Source organism: Hermetia illucens, chromosome 4, assembly GCF_905115235.1.
Source record: "Hermetia illucens chromosome 4, iHerIll2.2.curated.20191125, whole genome shotgun sequence".
NCBI classification, from domain to species: domain Eukaryota; kingdom Metazoa; phylum Arthropoda; class Insecta; order Diptera; family Stratiomyidae; genus Hermetia; species Hermetia illucens.
In genome coordinates, this window is record NC_051852.1 from 96,024,967 (window position 1) to 96,036,738 (window position 11,772).

General features: G+C 38.9%; 1 protein-coding gene across 1 annotated transcript in view; it reads right to left on the reverse strand.

Annotated features, from left to right (window-relative positions):
• Positions 1-10,927, reverse strand: part of LOC119654295 (trichohyalin) — a 214,869-nt gene extending 203,942 nt beyond the window's left edge. Inside the window, exon 1 of the mRNA XM_038059600.1 lies at positions 9,816-10,927. The gene's annotated coding sequence lies outside the window, so the exon portion shown is untranslated. The remainder of the gene's footprint in view (positions 1-9,815) is intronic.
• Between the last annotated feature and the right edge of the window lie 845 nt (positions 10,928-11,772).

The window sequence follows — 11,772 nt, forward strand, 5'->3', positions numbered from 1 at the left end:
CGATACTACAGCCGTTTAGTTGTTATTAAAATCCGGTTAAATAGAATCCCGTAAGTGGATCACCTAACACTTGTGGGTGATGGATGATCCAGCCTGAAAATATCTAAATAGGAGCAGTCTATATAGTGCAAGAAAAAGGTGTGGATGGAGCGATGGTACAGATCAAAAAACCAGACAGTTGCTAGAGATATCGAAGCGGTGAACCTCAATGCAAAACCAGGATATTTAGAGTAACTTATTAAGGTAAACCTATACCGAATAGAGTTTGTTGCATTGTTAATGTTAAACAGACCGATTTGTGATAGTGAAATAAAGTTGCATAGAGCGATCAATTGTCAAAAATCATGAGTATCTATAGTTGGAAACATAAATCGTTATTTATTTATGATTTGAATTCCCAGAAAACATTACTACAAAATACAAAAAATACATATCTACATAAAGTATGTATAATTCGCAGCCTTTGTTTTATTTAACACAGATAAGTTTACAACTAATTTAATAATGTGTACTCCCTCCTGTCTTCATAATAACTTTATACTTCATGATTTGACAAATAGTTATGTATAATAACTGGTAAAAATTAGGATTGCATTGTTGTCCTATTGTATCCTCCCCCTATTTGACACTATTCGAAAAAGAAATCCCCATCGATTTTCGATAAATTTAGAACAGAAGAATATGACGGCCATTTCCCATTATATTCCTTGATCTACTATTTTCGGGCATGCCAGTAACCAATTTGACGGGATCAGTGGTTTACATGCTCTACGCAAACCAATGAGTCGATCTCATAGCCTCCTTGGCTCTTAAAAGCTCCGAGCAGCTGATCAAAGACTACCCGCTCTAAAATCTTGCCCACAGTGTCTAGAAGACATATGCATCCATAAGAGGATGACTCATCTCGTGGCTTGCAGGGAGTAGTACTAAACTCAGCCATTTCCATGCTGTAGGATATACCCGCTCAGTGAATATATCAGGCCGTTATCACACGACGAGCTTAATAGCCCTATTCGTTATTCCGAAACTATGTTGTCACCTATTCTGCTGCAGATTTCCAACAGCTCTTTTGTGGCCACTGGCTGAATTGCCGTCACATTCATAGATCTCTGAAAATTGTCAGCAACCGTCTCTTGCTGTAGGAATAACCCCTAGGCGGTTTTCAACGAGAGGGTAGGGCACGCCAACTGAGTCGTTTCACCACAATTCTATAGGCGATCCCCACAGTTTTACATCCACTTCCAAGCAAAGCTTATTAAAATTTAAAGTTTTCACAGGTTTCTTTATATGCACGCTCTTTTTGCATCCGACTGATTCAAGCTATTGTCTTAGAAGCCGTTAGTCTGGCTTGGTGGGAGGCTAATTGCAGACATAATTTCACCAATAGTTGGATTTTCTACTGGGCCATGTACATCTCCTAGACATGAGCACGTCAGATGCGTTGACTATGCATTATGTCCCATGGACAGTTGCTTCCAAGGGGCCACCTCCACTGGTAGGTTGGATGTAGCGCACTTCAATAAAGGTTTTGCTCAACCAGTGCTTTTGTAGACCGCCCTGATGTCCACCTCTGTTCTGCGTTTACTGTTTCTCTACCATCTGGCTCTCCCCATGGGTGTGGGTGAGGAAGAAAATGTGTCTTCTAGCGCATTGGTAGAATTTATTTGTTGGAAAAAAAATATTGCGCATGTTTGACCATCTTCGGTAGAGGGGCGTGAAAAAAATTCCGCACATAAGGTCTGGTGTTAATGCCATGTATGCGCAGTCACGTGATTGCGAGCACATGGGCCACGGGCCAGTTAACTACTTTATCCCTACCTCACGAATACACAATGGCATTCGGTGCCCCCAAACCACTTGATTTGCTCCTCCTTTATGTAGTCTTCTTCACTGGCCGACTAACTCACGGTGTATCGTAAAGATACATATCGCCCATATCGCCGTTCCATCAGTCGAGTTTGCGACTCATTAGTCACCATGGTGATTTCTATATAATGCAGTTACGATAGCAAGCTGCAATTCAAACTCGTGGACGGTCAGATAAATCCTGAACGACCGCAATTATTGAGATTTCTTTGAATAAATCTTTAAATTTTTTTAAAATTCCGAGCATTTACCACTTCCGGCAATATTCCGGTGATCCCATCCCTCCTTGTGATAGCACGATAGATTTTTGGGAACCCCTATTCCAGTCATTGACAATATAGTATTTATCCCTCACCTTCTCGTTCGTCCTTGTCAAGGCTTTGTTTTCTATGAGCCTTGGCCGGATTATTTTTACTCCTTCGTCCTTAGCATTTAACGTCTGATATTCTTTACAATAGTTTTACAATAGTCTCTTCAAATAAATGGCGCTACCTATCATGCATTTTACAATTACAAGATCCGCTTTAACACCGGGGTTTCCCAAAGTTTTAATGCTGAATGATGATAAAAAGCTATAAAAATATAGATATACATACCAAAAACCTCTCAGAAAGAAGAAAAATATTGAATATGTGCGGGTCCGCTGCAAACCCTCCTTAAGTTCATTCTAGAACCAAGTAAACCTTTCATACCTGAAGCACTGAGTTACCAGCTATTAACTTATTTTTGACATCCAGCAATCCTGGTTTAAATCTCTCGCATCGCCGCATCGCTAAGAATAACAACTGGGAAGCAAGTTTACCGAACTTAACTTTTCAGTCAAACATATTCACATTTGGTCCTTAAGAAGAGAACTAGGGAGGTATGTGAATGAGTCAGGAAGTTAGTAAATCGGCCCACATTCAGCCACATTTCAGACCCACTTTTGCAGAAAAACTACACAAATTTCCTTTTACGGATTAGTCGCACTCGCTAGAAGATTAATCAAGTTTTAATTATAAAAAAAAACAACGGTTGAAAGTACCGAGATCTCTCTAACAATTAGCAAAATAAAGACTAATTTAAGGAACCATTTTTATTGCATAGAAATTCCTCTGTTGTTATAAGTATAGATACGTGAAAAAAACTTCATTCTAGAATTTGAAACTGCATATGTGAGGCATACTATAGTATACACAGATAACAATCTTACTACGTGGGCATAAAATTGATCTAAATTTCTCATCTATCCAAACTTCGGTAAACAAACAATCAAAATCGGAAACTAATGTTGAAATATTTTCGATATTTCTAAAAAAACTATATGTGGGGTTGCTTGATTTAAGATAACATAGATGCTCCGACTATTATGGAGGGCAACGAGTCCAGTTTTCTAATGCCTATATTAGCTCGTAACCAATACATTCATAGATACTCTCTCAATTTGCCCACTATGATCATACTTATACTTAGTTCATATACTATTCATTCGGGTTAGTGTTGCCTTCATATTTTACAACTCCGTGGATATTTTTATTCATATTCATCTCTCGCATATACAATTAAGTTTCGAAACCTACGCATCTGACGACTGTTTTGCCTGAACGACTTTATATGTCTAAATACACATTCATACTCGTATATCCAGATATAAATGGTAATGAGAGCCACTAATTATCAACTCCCTGTTGAACTCCACTCAGCATCTTGCTGAAACGACCATATAACAACCTTATAAATTATTGTTATTAGAATTCAAGAATTAAACTTGGAATTTAGTTTCGTTTGAATCCGTCTATTTGAAGTGATTATTGGATATTAACCCATGAATTATAAAGTTAGGGATATATAAAAAGGTATCCTAATTAGATAAATTTCTTAAGAAAAAACTAGGAAACGTATGAAAGGTTTTGTATATTTCCTAAGGAGGAACTAAACTTCCAATATTGCGCTAATTTTCCAGACTCTTTTCCATTATAAATTCTTCCTGGAATCTACTGGATGAGGAAAAGCGACAAATGAAACGGAAGCTATGGGCTTCAGTTATGAAAGGTAGTTTAGACATTATATGTACTCATAGACGTATATAGAGCACCCTAAGTACAGCAAATTTACGTGAAAAGACAACTTTGGCTTGCTATAATTTTGTTAATAATAGTCGTATTCTCACCAAAGTTTTCAGAATGATCCATATTATTGTCTATAGATAGTAAATATTTTCAATCCTAAACGTATAGGCATCACAATGATTCCTTTCAGATTTGGTTTCCGACCACCCTTAACGTAAGTGACCCCTTCCTGAACCCCCGCTTCCCCAATTTAGAACAGGCATCAAAACTACGTCCTGATTCGGAAAGTGCTAATTGTGACCTTTCATTAGATATCAAATCATATTCGCTGAAAAAAAATGTTATATCCGTGTGTGGGACGACATATGACAATATAGTTCACTAAATGCATGTAGGTTCACAGCGCGCACCTTTTCACCAAATCAGTGTGCCGAGTAATGTTGCATCCATTCGTCCGTTTTTAACTTTTCCATTTCGCCGAAAACTTCCTGACAAATTGTCGAGAGCAACGCGCGGCTGTGAAATTTTATTTTCTGTTGGAGTAATCAACGCGGAAACTATTCTTATGATTAAGACTGCTTATGAGGATGCTGACCTAAGTAAAATCAGATTGTGCGAGTGCTTTCATTTTTTAAAAATGCAGAAATATCGATTGGAGATGAAAACTCCAGCAAAATTAATGCCATTGTTTGTGAAAACCATCGTGGAACCATTAATCAAATCTGTGCGATAGCGAATTTTAACCAACGATTTGCAAATGAGAAAGGTTGGAGCCAAATTTATGTGACGTCTTCTCACAGACGAACTTCAAAATCAGCCCGAACCGGGCCGGAACCTTGAATATTTTTCTGATGTGATTACTGGTGATGAATCATAGTGCTATGAATACAACTGCCACACAAACCAGCAATCACTTCGTCCCAAAGAGGCCACCAATTGTAGCCTAACATCAAAACAATGCTCATTTGTTTCTTCGATTGCAGAGGTAACTACTGTGCATTCGGGGTTCAGTCTACCGAGTCAAACTATCAACTATAATATATGCTTGGAGGGTTTGAGAAGAGTGAAGGAAAGTATCAGAAAGAAAAAAACTGATCTTTGACGCACAGGCGACTAGTTCTTCCATGATTATAAGGCGAAAGCTGACTCCGTTTTGGGCTCAAAACGGCACGACACCGATTGCTCACACATACTCCCACCTACTCACCGGAACTGGCCCCCTGTGATTTCTGTTTATTCCGTAGACTCAAAAGGGATATGAAGGGAAACCGTTTTGGCATTGTCAAAATTTCGTAGCAATAGATGTAACTGTTTCCGAGCAAAGTGATGAGGATGGGTATAAGCTCGCAAAATACCAAACTGAGGCTATAATAGCCAATTGTCGTAAGTTAAAAGAAATCTTAAGATTTCGTGCAGGACAGAAATTTAGTGAATCCATGCCATTCATCGAATACCTCGGTGTAACTATGGATAATTACTTAACTTTCACCTGACTCCCGCTAGCAAAAAAGCTGGGTAAGGAGGACCCAAGCCACCGAACACCAATTTTCACGGCAGCCTTAGAGTGTTAAGAGTTGCTAGCGCATTCCGAACAGCAGCATTCACTGAAATTGTACGATTGGAAGGTACACGGTGACCATAATGCCGTAATGTCACATAAATGTTGGGGCGTAGACACTGGCTGATTCTAAACATAGCGTTTATACTTGATGAAAAACATGCTGGATATAGTCAGTATTTACATCTTTCTGGACTTGACCTGTTACTCCCTTACCCCCTTTTATCTTAGGAAGACCCAGAACACGAATTCTTCATATGCCCGAGATTTCCTGGCGGAAAAGAGTAGCTTGCATTATTATTGAAGAGACCATTACGAAAAATGGCAATAATTCCGTAAATGTTAGAATTTTAAAAATATCATACAGGCGAAACTTCGAAGGATAGTGCGCCATAAAAGAGTGAGAAGGAGGCGAATACTTAATGCTATGTCAATAGATACTTCCGTGGGGTTCAGTGGGTGAGGAGAAGCTTTTTAAGTGGGTTAAGCCCCCAAATTTTAGCTTTTGATTTTTTTCATATCCACAGATTTTAAGAAGATTTTGATTTACGTGTTACTGTTAATCAATTAACCAGAGTTAACCCGTATTGTAGTCGCATTTTATGTCAAAACAAGGTCATATCGCATTTGGCTGAGATCACTAGGATCCCGCAGAAAGACCCCTCATTTTGAGTATGATAACTCAATTTTATTAAAAATATAATACTTTAACAGCTAAAATAACCCTAGGTCGTATCAAAGAACACCTCAAAAACTTAATCGACACAAAACAGACTGCTCCACTAAGGATATAACAAGTCGGGAAACCGGAAGCTAAACGCTTCAGGTATGAAAGGTTTTGCGTATATCTTTTATAAAGAGATTTGAGTGTCCATTTGTCCCATTAGCATGTAGCACGTAAAATATGCATATATTATATGGAAATATCCACTTTCAAGTGATATTGACATTCATAGTCTTGAATTTGCAGAGGAGCAACCGTTTTGACCTAGTATAACTTTGTTAGCAATAGTGCGATTTTCACCAAAGTTGACAAGATCATGCTCTATGCTATAGCCTACATTGCTGCTATTATCTCTGCTGTCGCGAAGATAGTAGCTAAAATTCTACGAGAGCGCACCCAACAATACCTCGAAAATTTCATCATCATCAACGGCACAACAACCGGTATCCGGTCTGAACCTGCCTTAATAAGGAACTTCAGAGATCCCGGTTTTGCGCCGAGGTCCACCAATTCGATATCCCCAAAAGCTGTTTGGCGTCCTGACCTACGCCATCGTTCCATTTCAGGCAGGGTCTGCCTCGTCTTCTTTTTCTACCATAGATATTGCCCTTATTGACTTTCCGGGCTGGATTATCCTGATCCATACGGATTAAGTGACCCGCCCAACGTAACCTATTGAGCCGGATTTTATCCACAACCTGACGGTCATGGTATCGCTCATAGATTTCGTCGTTATGTAGGCTACGGAATCGTCCATCCTCATGTAGGGTTCCTTCGGAATTCCTCGAAAATTTGATCGACAGAAAGCAGGCTGGTTTCCGCTTTGCGTCCTCCTGCACTCACCAAATCAATACCATTCAAATCATTTTGGAACTGTGTGAGGAATTTACATCTGTACTTCACCTGCTCTTCATCGACTACGAGGAGATTTTCGACAACATGAATAGTGTTTCCCTTTTGTGTTTACTACGTTGAATCTACCCCAAATAAGGACGCCATTATTAATTTTTTGTTTTGCTGCTGAATCGTACCGATTACTTCGAAAGGCCTCTGATAAGAAGAAAATTACCAGATTAGAAAAAAAGGCAATACAAGGTCATCTTCCTTCAAAACAATGTTGCAATCCATACACCAAAACCAACTCGTGACACGTTGGAAACACTCTATTAGGAGGTTTCCCCCGCCGCTTATGACCAGTCTTGGCTCCTTCCGATCAACACTTGCTTACATTGATGATTGACGCACGTACTGAGCAGCGCTTAGGTTTATAGAAAGGTCTCGGATTTTTAATGGCGTGGTATCCATAAATTGTTTCAAACGTGGGAAAGATGTATAGCTAGAAATTCATCATACTTTGAATAAACCTTCTTTCAGCATTCTTACTGAAAATAACTCACTTTTTTCTCCATTTCATAGTTGTACACCTAGTAAACACCAACAAAACCAAAATTCTCACTCTCTACACTCTCCATATCTGCGAGAGGGGGGCAGAGCGTCAAAGGTGCTCATTAATTTGTCTACCTTGGTAGCATTGTTTCTGCCGGTGGCATCAACATCGATATTAGTCAACGCATTAATAGCGCTAAATCTGCCTTTGCTGTTTTGTGTAAAATCCTCAGCCTCAGGAAGACATTGCGTACAATAGCAACAATCGAGTGCAGGCTTCCCGAGCGGAACCGAAGGAAGCTGAAACATATCTCAGAGAATCGACAGCGATGGTGCTTAATTATGATTAACGCATTCTGCATTTATGAATCATAATGACAACTATAAAAATATGGTTATGATGATTCTTATGGTTCTGGAATGCCTCCCAAGCAAGTGAAAAGAAACAGCTATGCTCAGACCATAGGTGCAATATTGTATCGGACGACTTTCTTAGAACTGGAGACAGAATAAGGCTCTAAATACAGCAAAGGCAGTGAGATTTCTATCCAAACAAAAAGCGGAAAAACATAAAGAATACAGTGACTTTATATATCGTATGAGTTACCAAAGGATGTATGAAAAGCAGTGCGAAGTGTAAGTCTACTACAATACTAATTCTTATGGTATTCCTGCCCATTCTTACGTTCAACTCTTTACATAATCAGAGACAGAGACAAAACTTCATGTTTATGAAACTACAGACGAAAACTAATTACTGACTTCCAAAACAGGCCTTCAGAATGGGATCTAGAATGAACCCATGGAACAATGCACACCGATCGAAAGGTGGACGAATCACATGCGGCACGAAGATGTACAACATGTAAGTGTACGACAAAAGATACTTTGAAAATTTTTAAAGAACTGGCAATTCTAAAATACTCATCTGACTTTTGGCGGGAAAAGAAATAGTGACAGAGCAGCGAATGAGCTTACAAAATCAGTTAGTCAATGATGATGGTATGGACATGTCATTCGAGCTAATGAGAATAACCTTGGTAAAATTGATCTGTATATCGGAGTCGATAGTGAACGACCAAAACAATGATGACTTAACGCACTAGATGCTGAGAGAGCCTCCCGATTCCACTCAGTTTCAGGCTATGACTAACCATAATGACGCCATTAATCGAAATGAACCAAATCCACTACTATTGGAACAAAAGCTAAGTAAGAAGACAATTAATTTTAATCTGATACTGACATTGTATACCTGTCTATGTGTAAATTGGTTAATAATAGAGCAACTCTCTCTAAACTTTTCGATATCATGCCTCCTTTTATTTAAGAATCTTATTTGCACAATTACTCTACTTTAATATATACAATACCGACAATCTTTGATGTCGTCGGGGGCGGTGGGATTATTCAAAACGATCAACTATGACCTATTTATAACTCAGTAACTATAGCAGGAATTAGACGTTATCCCCTGTTATATATCATGCAATATATTGAGGGATCTATTTTTGCAACACTTTGTATTTCTATAGTGAACTTTTTAAAATATCTAATGTACTAATATTTACTATATTTATAAAGATACTGAGATGAGATGTACTTTAGGGTTCGACTTTCATATAGGGGCACATCATTGCAATTATAAATTCGGAGGCGGACAAAAGGGGCATCTATTACATTTGCACCGCATACTGCGAACCCGACATTTCCCATAAGATGAAGGAAATGATAAGAGGTAGCAGACAGTTCGAATTGATGAACTCGGATAGCTTTTGGATGAATCCTTTGCAAACCAAGTGGATGAAGGTTAGAAAAGTTGAGATTTAGCCACAATCAACGAATAATGAGATATCGTAAAGGAATACCTACTGCTGGCGATAAAAGGCCACAATTAGCTATGCATTTTCAAGCCTGGCCCTACAACTTTCTTACACCATAGACCCGCGAATAAGTTGCCAATCAATATCCTAATTAAGGCTATCTTACAACATATACATCTTATATGATTTCTTCAAAGCTGAATATCCCGAAAATAGAGTTGGAGTTGGCTATATTATAAACTAGTTCATGGTCAGTTTGCAAAAAATACCGAAAAACAAAATTACTACAATCCGGCAGTAAACTTTTCAGTATCACTGTTCAATAATCTGAAATTTAATTATTGTCGCAAAAGCTCGGAGTCATTAATGCGGCAAGTTGTTTCGTTTGCGAATGTAAAATCGTAACTTACCAAATGATTCTCGATTCCAATTTGTGGCGAGTGTTTGCGTCACCGTCGTTATATTTTATGTCCCTACAGATGCGTATGATGTCAGCAGACTTGGTTAATCCAAATTTCGTTTTTATATCGTTAAATAATAGCAATAAAGTAATCCGAATCAGATAATCAGCGACACATTCAACATAAAGCACGCTCGGATAGTAAACAAACAAAGTGGAACAAACAATCCGCTCAATCACAGTTGGACCACTTGACTAACGACCCTTTTTGGTTGTGATGTCTGGGCTGATCACCAATATGGTTAGCAATTAATCAAATAATTAGGATCATGTGAGACTTGATTACAGTGGATTAAAAACGCAAAACGCACACTGGCTGACTCACTGATGCTCGGCCTATATGGTCTCAAACGTACGTCGTGCCAATAAGGTTAACTCCATATGACAACCTCTCCAAGTCGGTAATATCCAATATTTTGCAAATTAACTAATTAAAATTAATTCCAAATGATCGAAACCAATTCGGCACACATTAGCAAGTTGCATAACACTCGCGCAATAACGAATAATGAATATTAAGTTTTCACCTGTGATCAATTGAAATCATAGTCGAGACACAATCGTTGCAACAAACGTACCGGAAAAACTGATCACGCAAATACCTTCGAGAATTTCCTCCGGTAAATAATGCTACATCACAATTCAGAAAACACACGAACCTTCTAATTGATATCACGTACGTGGGCAGACAGGTGGAAGGTCACCGGCAAAAGTAAAGAGCGCTCTAACCGCGGTAAAAACTATGAGCGCTTCGATCGGATTCAATTCGATTCGGGTCGGATTCAATGCACATTCACTTGCATCTGGGTTTTCTGCAACCGGCATCAAACAATATTAGTTCTACTAATAATGCTCCACTTGTCCTTTTGCTGTTGATATTCGCACTTTGTATACTTTGTGGGGGTTGTCGTTATTTGATCGGATTTCGAAGACGAACAACGTCTGTGTACTGAAAAAGTTGAAAAAGAGGCGTCTTGACGCGACCGTATCTATTTTGCGACTACGACAAAACACCAACTTGCCCAACCTGTGAATGACAACATCTTAGTTGGTAGCCGCCAAGTCGAGCCAAGTATAAAGTTACCAATGCTGGTTACAGCCAAACAGCTCGCTCACTTGTTCTCAGCAAGTCGCCAAACTCGGCTCCATCACACCTGAGCTCACCTGGGCGCAGAGCTTTCCAGCTTCCACAACTTCCAGTAGTATCCAATTGTAAACGTAAGGCATTCCTACAGCCTAAGATGGCCAGTGTCGTGATTCTCCACTATTGGAACCGCTCGCCACCGTAATCTTGCATCTTGAAAAGTTTTCTATGCAAACGACGCCACTGGTTGCAGCGGGTCCGAATTTTAAGTTGTAGAAATCGTTTGAGCTCAAGATGGTTTGCAAATAGATATCGCAACAAGATTAATTATTTTCGCTTTATCAAGTGGATTTAGGGATCGTATTTTCAACTAAAGTGAACAAATTTGCGTCTTGAGAATGTCATGAATCATTTTTTGTTTACCAATAAATTGAGACAAACAATAATCTATTTTGGACCAGGATGCATATGTCGATCGATCAAATGGGTACCGCTCAATTGCTACTAACATTTACGAGTAATATTTCATATCAATTCAAGAGGTTGTCGAACTAACATTACGTACATATATTGTAGATAAATCGCATGCGTACTCTTTTTATATAAACCAAACTTTTTTAGCTTTTTTTCTAGATCAGCTGTTAAAACAGGAAGTACAGTAGTTCTAGTTAGTTGGTTTAGTTTGTTTGGAGGAGTTGCAACGCCCAGTACTCATGCCTTTTATGACGCCCATTGTTTTATCCTCTGGAATCGCCCGCCCATTGTCCTCCCCCCGCCCATTGCGAACCTGAACACATCTTCCAGAGGCAGAGAATGCGCAAAT